Source organism: Rana temporaria, chromosome 2, assembly GCF_905171775.1.
Source record: "Rana temporaria chromosome 2, aRanTem1.1, whole genome shotgun sequence".
Lineage (NCBI taxonomy): Eukaryota > Metazoa > Chordata > Amphibia > Anura > Ranidae > Rana > Rana temporaria.
The window spans coordinates 328,076,689-328,090,375 of NC_053490.1; positions in this window are offsets into that span (position 1 = coordinate 328,076,689).

Genomic DNA, 13,687 nt, shown 5'->3' on the forward strand with positions numbered 1-13,687 from the left:
GTGAAATGGTAATGGGGTACATTGTACCTCTACCATTTCACCCCCAAAAAAATGTCAAAGTGTTAAAAATGACAGTAGCCGGTTTTTGACAAATCTTTTAATAAAATCTTCTTTTCTTCTTTCCTTCGGGTTTCTTCCGCTGCTTCTTTCTTGGGTCTTCTCGTCCACATCTTGCCCGTTGTCTTCTCCTGTCTTCTTCTCCGTCCGTCCGCCAGCCTCCTCGTCCGCATCTTGTGTCTTCTCCGGTCTTCTTCTCGGTCCGCCAGCCTTCTCGTCCACATCTTTTTCTTCCCCGGACTCAGCGTTTGAATTTGATTTGGCCGCCGTGTTCCCGCTCCTGGGACCCGCCCCCCTCTGACGCCACAGGTAAAATCATATGAAAGTCCGCGTGTGGCATATGTGCGTCAGAGGGGGGCGGGGTCACATGAGTGTGACACGGCGGGAACTTCTTCTCCGGGCGGCGCGCTTGAAATTGAATTCCCCCGCTGTGTGACGCTCTGTGACCCCGCCCCCCTCTGACGCACATGACCTTCTAAGGAGTTTACTTGTGGCGTCAGAGGGGGGCGGGTCCCAGGAGCGCAACACGGCGGCCAAATCAAATTCAAACGCTGAGTCCGGGGAAGAAAAAGATGTGGACGAGAAGGCTGGCGGACCGAGAAGAAGACCGGAGAAGACACAAGATGCGGACGAGGAGGCTGGCGGACGGACGGAGAAGAAGACAGGAGAAGACAACGGGCAAGATGTGGACGAGAAGACCCAAGAAAGAAGCAGCGGAAGAAACCCGAAGGAAAGAAGAAAAGAAGATTTTATTAAAAGATTTGTCAAAAACCAGCTACTGTCATTTTTAACACTTTGACATTTTTTTTGGGGTGAAATGGTAGAGGTACAATGTACCCCATTACCATTTCACATAGGGGGGGGCCAGGATCTGGGGGTCCCCTTTGTTAAAGGGGTCTTCCAGATTCTGATAAGCCCCCCGCCCGCAGACCCCCACAACCACCGGGCAAGGGTTGTGGGGATGAGGCCCTTGTCCCCATCAACATGGGGACATCCTCCCCATGTTGAGGGCATGTGGCCTGGTGCGGTTCAGGAGAGGGGGGGGGGCGCACTCTGTCCCCCCCTCTTTTCTGCGGCCGGCCAGGTCAACATGCTCGGATAAGGGTCTGGTGTGGATTTTTAGGTGGACTCTACGCCATTTTTTTTCAATTTGGGGTGGAGTTCCCCTTAAAATCCACACCAGACCTGAAGGGCCTGGAATGGATATTTGCCGGGAACCGCACGTCTTTTTTATTTTTTTTTTTACGGCGGGGTTCCCCTTAATATCCATTCCAGACCTGAAGGGCCTGGTAATTGAATTTGGGGGAACCCCTACACATTTTTTTGTTTGTTTTATGAATGAATCCCTTTAGAATTGTCAGAGCCGACAATTCATTATAGCCGCGTGTGAATTTTTAAATGACTTTTTTCCTTCTGAATGTCATTTTGTGCAGGGGCAGTTCTAAGTGCGGGAAAAATGCGCTATTTCACATGCTGACATTACACCCCCCCTAGGTACGAAATTTAAAGGAATATTTCACTTTTATTGTTTCACTTTAAGAATTATTAATTTCACTGCTCCCGAAAAAACGGCCGTTTTAAAAAATTAAAAAAACATTGATACATGTCCCCTGGGGCAGGACTGAGGTCCCCAAACACTTTTTAGGACAAAACTAGCAGATTAGCCTTTAAAATGAACACTTTTGATTTCTCCCATAGACTTCTATAGGGAGTTCGGCACGGCTTTACATATTACTTTCAATGCGCCGGCTGCTACGCTGGTTCATGCGCCCAATTAAGCCTCCACCCGGCGCACTAATTAAGGCATGAACCAGCGCAGCGCACAGAGCATAGTAAATCAGGCCCATAGTGTCTGAGGCGCATGGGTGGGGAAGTACTGTCTGTTCCCGACTCCCAAATGAATAGAAGAAAGCAAACATTCATTAATGGACGCTGGTAAAGTTGCATTTGATGGGCGCTGGTGAGGCTTCATTGATGGGTGCTGGTGAGGCTGCATTTGATGGGCACTTTATTAAAAAGGTGGGGTATACAGGACAGGGCGAAGGGAGTGAAGTCAGGGGTGGAGTCAATGGGGGGGGGGGCGGCAAAATTAGGTTTCGTCTAGGGTGTAAAAAAAACTTGCACCGGCCCTGTTACTTACCTTGTCCACCTGGATCCTGCAATGTCTTTCCGCTGTGATCTGCGAGCCGGCGTGTCTCGCTTGATTCACAGTGCCGAGCTCCGTTCCTTGCGAGCATTGCGACCCACGAGGACAGAGCTTGGCGCCAAATTCAAAAAGTAAAAAACACAGTATAGATACAGTATACTGTAATCTTACAGATTGTAGTACTGTATCAAATAATTACACATCCACATTGCCCCTAGTGCTCTGTCCAGTGCAGTTTTATATTAAAAAAACTGTTCTTTCTGCCTGAAAACTGTAGATTGTCCATAGCAACCAAAAAGTGTCCCTTTATGTCAAAAGTGATTTTAGAGCAGCTAGAAAACAGCGATAATAAATTATAATCACTTGCAGAATTGAGCGATAGCGATTTGTGGGGAAATTCGTCATCAAAAAATAAAAGTAATGACAGCGACAATTCTGCAACTGAGCAAATTTCTGTGTTTTTGATTGAACATTATTGAATAATTTTTATTATTATTATTATTATATTATTATTATTTGTTATAATATTTTATAGTTACTTATTATATTACAATTAATCATTTTGTGTTTCAAACTTTATCATACACGGATGTCTACTAGACTCTTGTTTGGACAGATTTAAGTGAGTTTTTCCTAAGAATTGCAGGCCTACAATATAAAACGCCAAATTTCAATGCAAAACAATTGTACCGCTTTCAGCACCTAAAATCTGACATAATCATACCGCCAGGGAGGTTAAAATGTATTGGGGCTTACTCAGATGCAGTACCGCAGGTTTGTTAATCATGCAAGTATTCTTGATTTTTAGTTTCTGTAATAGTCATTAACCAGTTGGTTGTTTTTTTCATGATTATGTTGTTATAACGTCTTTTGTATATATTATGCAAAACAAACTATTTTTGTTTTGCATAGTTTGGTGAATTCTAAAGACAACTGTTCTCTTTTCAATAAATAAGAAACGGTATTAGGACTCACACTACAGTCCTGTGGCCTTTATATATAAATCTGACCTTGGGACCTTATGCATTTATAAAGTTATTGTCCCAAAATACTTAGAAGTGACCAAAAGAAAAGGGAACAAATTAAAGAGAAAAGAAAAAAGGGAACCATACAGGCTACATCCAGTACAAACTGTCACACTGACTGACCACATTACCAAGAATTAAAGGAGAAAAAAATAAAGAAAATCACCTCTTTAATAAATAACTTTTTTTACTTGTTTAGGATTCCTAGTCTAGTCTACCTTACATCCAGATTTCTATTTTTATTTTGTAGTAAACTAGTGACATCTAGTGGTCAATTATGATTATGTATGTACTTTAGATGTTTGCATTCATGACTTTAGTACTTTAAGTACACTGTTATAAAAATGAAAGTACAGGGATCACAGAATACAGATTCCCTAGGCTGGGGAAATAAATGAGAAATGTAGCTGAAAAACTACTGTTTCGAAAGGTCAATCCTGTGTTTACTTAATAGTGTCATGCAAGATGCTGTTTGTTGGCGACTGGATGAGATAATGGTGTCATTTTCAACCTTCTTTAGAATTTACAAGGTAGGGAACAAAATACTGATGTACTGGGAATGCAATCAAGTGTACTATGAAATATATTTTAATATTATAATACAATACAATAAATTGGGGCAGTTGCAAATTTAGTTTAACCCCCCCCCCCAAATAACCCCTTTTTTTTTTTTTTTTAAAGTAACCTTACCTAGATTAACTAAATTGCCACTGTTTATTTCTATTTCTAAAAAAAAAAAAAAAAAATCATGCAGATTCATGCAGAATATTCTTGATATTTTATAATAGAAAATAAAAAGTGTTTTGCATTGGTGGTGATTCTTTACTCTATCCATCTGTCACAGCCGTTTGTCAATCAAACACCTTGAAGATTGAACACGTTCATGCTGCATGCTTTGGACTTTTTTTCACTTCACATATCAAAGACATTTTTATGAAAGATTATTTTTCTATTATTGGGACTATATTTCTTTATATATTTGTTTCACTGTGTATTTCACAAGTTATTTGCGCTTGCTTATTTTATAATTTGCCCACATGTCTTGTCACTGGACATATTTTTTATTCTTGTAGAGCGACTCCATTTTCTGTCTTGTATTAATTTATGTTGTATAACATTTTTGAGTTGCTGCTGTATTCTCCCCTTTTTTTAAGGTATGCGCAATTTTTTCCTTCTTACAAAAAATAATAATATCAAACATACAAATATTCATAACAGAAACATACACAAAGCCCCCCCCTTTTGCATCAGAGACAATCAGAGTTCTCCTACCACAGTTATCGAAAATTCGCAATCATTTTCGCATTCGCATTAGCAAAGAATCGCAATTTTTTTTTTTTTTATATTCGGCAACATAAAAGGATCGCCTCAGCTTAGCTACTCGGCCCAGGGTCTCTAATCATACCAGCAATGCTTTTAGACGTCGATAGGATGTGATCTGTTTTAAAAATAAAATTGAAAAAATGCGAATATTCGGAATCGCAAATATTCACCGCGAAATTCGAAATATATCGCGAATACTCGAATATGCCATATTCGAGCCGAATATTCGCAATACGAATATTCGTGAGCAACACTAGTGACCAACACATGTGCTCTTAAGAAACAGCATACCTGTGCCATTCCTTTAAAACACTGTGACGTGGGAGCAATGTCATTGCAGCGTTGCTATTCAAGCTGCCAGAGCCCGCGGAACCAGGAAGGAAGACCGTGATAAGATGGAAGCCCTTGTCAGTGGTAACAGCACACTGCTGGAGGGTTTAGTTTTAAGGTAAGTATTTCAATAATGTGATAGTATGAGATGCATACTAGCACACTATGTAATTGCCTTGCGTGTGAGTTTTTTTTCCTTGCTCCCAATGCCACGGTTTACTACTGTTTTAAAACGGAGCTTAGTAATGGTGCACTAGATATAACACAAGTAGCCCACTCTCCCTATTTATCTTTTTCATATCTTATATTATGAAGGATAGAAAAGGAAAAGTGCAAACGCTAGGCTGGATTTACACCTTTCTGTATGTATTTTCTTGAAATTTTACATTTATAATTAACAATCATGTGTTTTCATATGCTGACATAGGCCCGGAATCACATACATTGGTGCATATTTATGCGGGCGTAGCGTATCTAATATACGCTACACCGACGCAGCGCAGAGAGGCAAGCACAGTATTCACAAAGCACTTGCATACCTCCCAACTGTCCCTGATTTCGAGGGACTGTCCCTGATTTGGAGCAATGTCCCTCTGTCCCTCATTCTCCTCATTTGTCCCTCATTTTGGTCTGATCTATACATATGTATATAAAATGCACTTTTTATCTATCAAAAAGTGTTTCCCAGTGCTAAACCTTTCATCTGATTTCTAAATTGCTGCATTTGTAAATTCCAAAAGCCAATATAAAGGAATAGTAGTGGTAAAAAAAAAGTACTTGTGGGTTTAACCAATCTTTTTGTACAATTCTCCTTTAAGGGGGCGTGGCAAGGGGTGTGTCATATGCCTACATACTTTTTCTGATAGGTGTCCCTCATTCCCATCTCAGAAAGTTGGGAGGTATGCACTTGCCTCCAAATCTACGCTGGGTTTCTTAGTCGTAACTCGTCGTAAGTGGAAGTGGGTGTGAGTCATGCAAATGAGGCGTGACCCCATGTAAATGATGGATTGAGCGTAATAAAGATACGAATAACGTACGGCGCATGCGCCGTCCCGTGGACGCATCCCAGTGCGCATGCGCAGAATCACGTTGGAACTACTTCCTAAGATACGACGGATCACTGCCTACAACGTGAACGTAACCTACGCCCAGCCCTATTCACGTACTACGTAAACGACGTAAAATACGACGGCTCTGTTCCCTGGTCCATACCTTTGCATGAGTTGCGCCTCCTATATGGGGAATAACTTTACGCCGGACGTACGACTTACGCAAACCGCGTATATTATGCGCCGGGCGCAACTACGTTCGTGAATCGCGTATCGCCCTCATTTGCATATGTGCATAGAAAATCAATGGGAGTGCCCCTTGCAGCCAGCGTAAATATGCGCCCACGATACGCCGGCGTAGGAAAGTTACGTCGGTCGTATGCAGCCTATTTTCAGGCGTATCTCAGATTGTGGACACGGCGCACAGATACGACGGCGCATAGTTACACTTACGCGGCGTATCTCGAGATACGTCGGCGTAAGTGCTTTGTGAATCCGGGCCATTGTCATCAATATAGCCTATAATCCATGTTGGTGCTTTAAAAAAAAAAGGACATTGCATGTCAAAACATCTCACAGATGTGAGCCAGCACCATTTAATACAAGAAACGTGTGCACATGCATTGACGTGCTTTAATGCATACATGTGAATGGTCCTAATTATCTCAAGGTTGAGAAGAACAAAACAACTTCTGTCAGGCCGCGTACACACGGTCGTTCCAAACCGATGAGAATGGTCCGACGGGCCATTTCCATCGGTTCACCGCTGAAGTGGCCTGATGGTCTGATGTGCGTACACACCATCGTTCCAAAAACCGATCGTGTCAGAACGTGGTGACGTCAAACACACGACGTGCTGAATAAAATGAAGTTCAATGCTTCCAAGCATGCGTCGACTTGATTCTGAGCATGCGCGGGTTTTGAACCGATGCGTTCTGTACTAACCATCGGTTTGGTCCGATCGGGCAGCGGTACATCGGTTCGATTTTAAAGCATGTTTTAAAATTTTGGACCAAAGAAAAACAGACCGATGGGCTATACACACGGTCGGTTTGGACCGATGAAACTGAACCTCGGTCCATTCTCATCGGTTTTGTCCGACCGTGTGTACGCGGCCTTAGAGGGAATTTCAATAGCTGGTTTCTCAAGACAAGAAGCCATCGGGTAACTCATTCCTTTAGGATCCATCCACAGCAGAGACATCACTTTTGTAGACAGACCCTTTTATTTCTGCACTGTGATGTAAAAGGTATTTTTTAAATCAACATGCTAATTGCGTTTGTATTATAGCTTCAGTTGAGGTCTGTATGTTGGAAAAATTGATTTTTAATACAGCTTACCTGTAAAATCCTTTTCTTGGAGTACATCATGGGACACATAGCGGCATATTCATTACTATGTGGGTTATATGGAGTACCTTCAGGTGATGGACACTGGCAATCTCAAACAGGAAGTCCCCTCCCTATATAACCCCCTCCCATAGGAGGAGTACCTCAGTTTTGTAGCAAGCAGTATGCCTCCCAAAAATGGTCCCCATAAGAGGGGTGGGAGCTCTGTGTCCCGTGATGTACTCCAAGAAAAGGATTTTACAGGTAAGCTGTATTAAAAATCCCTTTTTCTTTCTCGTACATCACGGGACACAGAGCGGCATATTCATTACTATGTGGGATGTCCCAAAGCAATGCTTTAATGAGGGGAGGGAGACATCTTCCCAAGACAACAGGATTTAAATTAGAGGTACACTCAAAATAATAATACATCCAATTTAGTCAAGAAAATAAATTTAAATTTAAATTTAAATCAAGGGTGCCCCCGATTCTGAGGGTCTTAAATCGCAGCCTGCAGCACTGCCTGCCCAAAGGCTGTATCTGCATTCCTTCTTACGTCCAACTGGTAAAATTTTGTAAACGTGTGGACTGATGACCAGGTTGCCGCCTTGCATACTTGAGCCATAGAGATCTGATGGTGTGCTGCCCAGGAGGCGCCCATGGCCCTGGTAGAATGAGCCTTTATTGATAAAGGAGGAGGCAGCCTCTTCAAGCCATAGGCCTGAGTGATTAACTGTTTAATCCATCTCGAGATGGTGGATTTTGCAGCTGCCTGCCCCTTCTTGGGCCCATCTGGCAAAATGAACAACACATCTGTTTTCCGAATCTTCTATGTAGCTTTAAGATAGGCCTTCATGGCCCTGACAATATCCAAGGTATGCAGCAACCCTTCCCTTCTGGAAGTGGGTTTTGGAAAGAAGGATGGTAGTACCAAATCCTGGTTTAGGTGAAAACTGAATATAACCTTTGGTAGAAAGGAAGGATGAGGATGGAGAACCACCCTGTCCTTATGCAGAATAAGATATGGTTCCTTACAAGATAAGGCTGCCAACTCTGATACTCTTCTGGCGGAAACTATGGCGACCAGAAATACCAACTTCCTTGTCAGTAAAACTAAAGGAATTTCAGCCAACGGCTCAAAATGTTGTTTCTGCAGAGATGACAGAACAAGGTGACTTGACCGGAGGATTAATACGTAAGACCCCCTGAATGAAGGTCTTAACTAGCGAGTGGGTGGCCAGCGGCCTTTGAAACCATACTGACAGAGCTGAAATCTGTCACTTGATTGTACTTAATGCTAGGCCTTTTTCAGGACTAGTGAGTACCACGCCCTCCGGGGCCAAGCTGGAGCTACCAGGATGACTGGCCTGTGCTCTACTCTGATCCTGCGCAACAGGCGGGGTAGTAACTGTAGCGGGGGAAAGGCATACAGAAGTTTGAACTGATGCCAAGGGCAAACCAACGCATCGGTTCCGCAGGCCATAGGGTCCCTTGTCCGGGACATGAACCTGTCTAGATTCTTGTTAAATCTCGATGCCATGACATCCACGTCTGGCACTCCCCACCTCTGGCAGATTGTCTGAAAGACCTGGGGATGAAGAGACCATTCCCCTGGCGACAGAGTTTGGCAACTTAGGAAGTCTGCCTGCAGGTTGTCCACTCCGGGAATGAATATATCCGATATGCAGGGTACATGAGCCTCTGCCCACAGGAAAATCAAGCTCACCTCTCTCTAAGCGGCCTGACTCTTGGTTCCCCCTTGGTGGTTTATATACGCCACAGCTGTGGCATTGTCTGATTGTATTCTCACCGGGGACCCCTGCAATTTGGCTGTCCAAGCCCAGAGGGGTAGCCGAGCAGCTCTGAGCTCCAAGATATTGATGGGCAACTGCCTCTCCGCCTCTGCCCAAGTACCATGGCAAGTGTGACCATCCAAGACCTCTCCCCAGCCTCTCAGGCTGGCATCTGTGGTCACTATCTTCCAGGCTACTGGGCTGAAAAATTCTGTCTGGTCGTACCCAATCCTGGAAGATTAATTCCTCTAACAGAGGATGGACTGGAAAAACTGCGTTGCTCAAGGTCACTTTTAAAGAGCCCAAAGAGGAAACTGCCGTAACCCGAGGCTCTGGTAAGGGCAACTTAAATGCCGAGCGGACCATGTCCGTCAAAGACTGGACCCACAGACTCTCCGCTTGGGAGGCTGAGAATGGTTCCTCCACAGTAGATTCCTCAATCTCTGAACCTTCTAGGTTCTGGTCCAATTGGTCCTCCTGAAATTCTAATTCCTCCGGAGAGAGAACTTCAGCATCTGAGGATACACATTTAGGCGAAGGGGATCTAGTCCGCTTCTTGCCTGGTATAGAATTAGTGATCATAGCCGCCAATCTTTTCTCTAGCCCTCCTAGGGAGACGGCTAGCATTTCCTCTGTGACAAAAACAGGGTTGGGTGGATCTGGGCCAGCCTCAGCACCAGACCCCCCTACTGGCTCAACCAAGGCGCCCACCACTGGGTTAATAGGTGGGGAGAGTACTGGCATAGCCTGACTCGTATCCTCAGAATACGAGGGGGAACCCTTTTGTTTTTTGGCACCTTTTACACCCCTTGATCCCGAGCCTTTGGGAGCCATGGTACAATACCGAGGTACCCCTGCTTACAACAACTGACTGTTGTAGCTAGGAGAAAAATTCGATGTGGTTTAGGGAACAGCAGAGACTACTAATGTCCAAAAACCTGGTGGGGAGCCCAGTATGTTTTTTTTTTAAACATTTTTTTTTTTCTGATCTTGTCCGCCTTTTTTTTTTTTAACAATACTGTCCCCCCACAAAAAAATTGCTAGTATCCACCTGCTGCCATGAAAGGGATTTTAGGCTAGACAGAAACAGCTAGTTCTGGCTTCAGAACTGCAATACTCCCTTGCGCCACTGGGTGCCACTGTGCATCAACAGCAGCGCTGCCGCTCTGTGTCCTCCTCTTCAGAGCTCAGTAACAGACTGAGCTGTATAGCACAGAGGAAGGGACGCCCCTTCCTCCTAAGACATGACGTTAAAACCCCCCCCCCTCCGCAACGGTGCGAGAATTTTCGTATCCTCGTGCACGCGTGCGCCCCCTGCTGCGGGACCCGACCGGAGAAGAGCAAGCACCGCACGGCACCCAGTCAGGTAAGAGCCCTAGGTAGGTCCTAGACACCTCCCTAGCTCTGGGTAAGGTATAGGCACACAGCCCCCTATTCCCAACCTAGCACGCAGCCAGATAGTACCTGCAACATAGACCAGGGAAATCAAACATTTGGGGAGTACAAACACAGACCATCCTGTCTATATACAGACATAGTGGCCCCAGACTGCCAATGCAGGAGCATACTCAGGCTAACTCCCCCAAAGATTTCCCCTAGAGAGCCTGCTGTCGAACCAAGTACCGCAGGTCCCCCCTCTTACCTGCTCCATGCCGCAGGACGTTGCATAGCAAGTGGTCCAATCTTCCCCCATCTCCGTGGGTGGCGTACTAGACCTTCAGGCCCTGGGGTCCTGGAAGGAACCCACTGTCCTGGACCTATACAGCACCCTGGCAAACAGGTTTCTTTAGGCACTAAAAAAGGCTCTAAGTCCTGGGCCCAGGGTCCAGCTCTCTGAAAGAAAAGCATTATAGGCAAAAACCCCTCGGTTTGGGGCCCGGGTACTGTCCACTTTGGCTCTGAGGCACCTTGGACAGATCCGGTTAGCCTGCCTTGATCCCAAGGATGTGGAGGCAAAGCTATTCCATGACCAACACCTAAGACACTGGTGAAAAAACTGAGGTACTCCTCCTATGGGTGGGGGTTATATAGGGAGGGGACTTCCTGTTTGAGATTGCCAGTGTCCATCACCTGAAGGTACTCCATATAGCCTACATATTAATGAATATGCCGCTCTGTGTCCCGTGATGTACGAGAAAGAAATGTATGTTGATACTCTAAATGTACATTAATATACCCAAATACTGTATATACAAATATTACCCATAGACCCTTACTCTTCCTCCAGACTGTGCTTTGCAAACCACTGATTGATTTAAATATCTTAGTATTTATATACAATTCCCCATAGCTACTGTGCCCATGAAGTTGAAATTCTCCTCGTGTATCAGCAGCTCCAATTCTTTCATTTTTTAGCTGGCCTCCTGGCATTTGTGAACAGGCCTCTCGGTTTTGTATGGGTGCAAATTATATCCTTATTAGTGATAAAGAACGCTGTTGAAATGTATTGGATGTGGACTGTTGCAGCTCATTTTACATGAAGTCTGGTTGGCTTTGTAACGTTTTGGAGGTATACACTGCTCTTTAAGTATTTATATTAAAAGATAATTTTATTATTTGGGTTATTACCCTGTATCATGTTTGTATATTATTAAACCTGGAGGTGCATTGAAAATTCCATTCTATGTGAGTTTTTTTTATCTGATATTGGTCGTAGTGTGGTTAAAAATTGCATGCACTGTTAGTCAATCCACACTTTCATTACCTAGCCAACATCTGCAAGCAATAAAGTAGGAAAAAATAGATCCGGATTATCTGTATCTGATGCCCTTCACTGGATTACTGCCATTAAACTATCGAAATCAGCATGCTACATTTAAACTTTGAGTGTATCAAATCAGTTTTTTCCTGTTCATCTAAGCATGTAATGTAGTTTATCAAATCAAGATTTTCTTACGTAAAGGCATGCAATAAACTCCAAATCAGGTATGCCCTGCAATATTTCAAAAGAGAACCTGACCTAAACTGAAGCACTATATTCTTGTCCAGAGGACTTTAACCACTTGCTTACTGGGCACATCTACCCCCTTCCTGCCCAGGTGAAATTTCAGCTTTCAGTACTGTCACGCTTTGAATAACAATTGCGCGGTCGTACGACGTGGCTCCCAAACAAAATTGACGTCCTTATTATTTTGGTGGTATTGATCATCTCTGCGTGCACACAGTATTTTTTACTATAATAAATATAAAGCGTATATTGATTGATTTGCACAAAAGTTATAGCCTCTACAAAATAGGGGATAGAATTATGACATTTTTTTAATTATTATTTTTTTTTACTAGTGATGGCGGTTATCTGTGATTTTTGTCAGGATTGTGATATTACGGCGGACGCATCGGACACTTTTGACACATTTTTGGGACCATTTATACAGCGAACAGTGCTATAAATATTCACTGATTACTGTATAAATGTGACTGGCAGGGAAGCGGTTAACACTAGAGGGTGATCAAGGGGTTAAATGTGTGCCCTGCTATGTGATTCTTACTGTGGGGGGAGGGGACTGACTGGGGGAGGTGACCGATCAGTGTCCCTATGTACAAGGGACACACCATCGGTCTCCTCTCCCTGACAGGACGTGGATCTCTGTGTTTACACACAGAGATCCACGTCCCTGGCTCTGTAACTACCGATTGCGGGTACCTGGCGGACATCACGGCCACCAGGCACGCGCATCGCATCGTGGCTGCTCCCGGCATTGTAGAGCCACCTTGTGTCCGTCAATTCACAATTGCTGGGATGGGAAGTGGTTAAACTCCTGCCCGTGGGCACTATTTCTCCCACTGATACAAGGCTCTCACTGACATCAAAGATGGAGAACATTTCTCCCACTGACACCATAGATGGGGCACTATTCCTTTCATGGACACAAATGATGGGGCACTATTTCTTCTACCGATACCAACAATGGAGCACTATTCCTTCCCCTAAAATGATAGATGGGGCAATATTTCTCCTATTGACACCAATGATGAGGATTATTCTTCCCACTAATACCAATAATAGAGCACTACTCCTCCCACTAATGCCAATGATAGAGCACTACTCCTCCCACTAATACCAATGATAGAGCACTACTCCTCCCACTAATACCAATGATAGAGCACTACTCCTCCCACTAATGCCAATGATAGAGCACTACTCCTCCCACTAATGCCAATGATAGAGCACTACTCCTCCCACTGACACCATAGATGGGGCACTATTCCTCCCACTGATATCAATAATGGGGCAATATTTCTTCCACTGACACCAACAATGGAGCACAATTCCTTCCACTGATACCAACAATGGGGCACGATTCCTTCCACTGACACCAACAATGGGGCACAATTCCTTCCAATGACACCAACAATGGGGCACTATTCCTTCCATGGATACCAACAATGGGGTACTATTCCTTCCATGGATACCAACAATGGGGTACTATTCCTTCCCCTGACACGATAGATGGGGCCTATTCATCTTATTTACACCAATGATGAGGATTATTCTTTCCACTAATACCAATGATGGGGCACAATTTCTCCCACTAATATCCATGATGGGCACTTATCCTCCCACTAATATCAACAGTAACGTTTATTCTTCCCACTAATACCAATACCTCCAACTGCTCACAGGCAATATGTAATT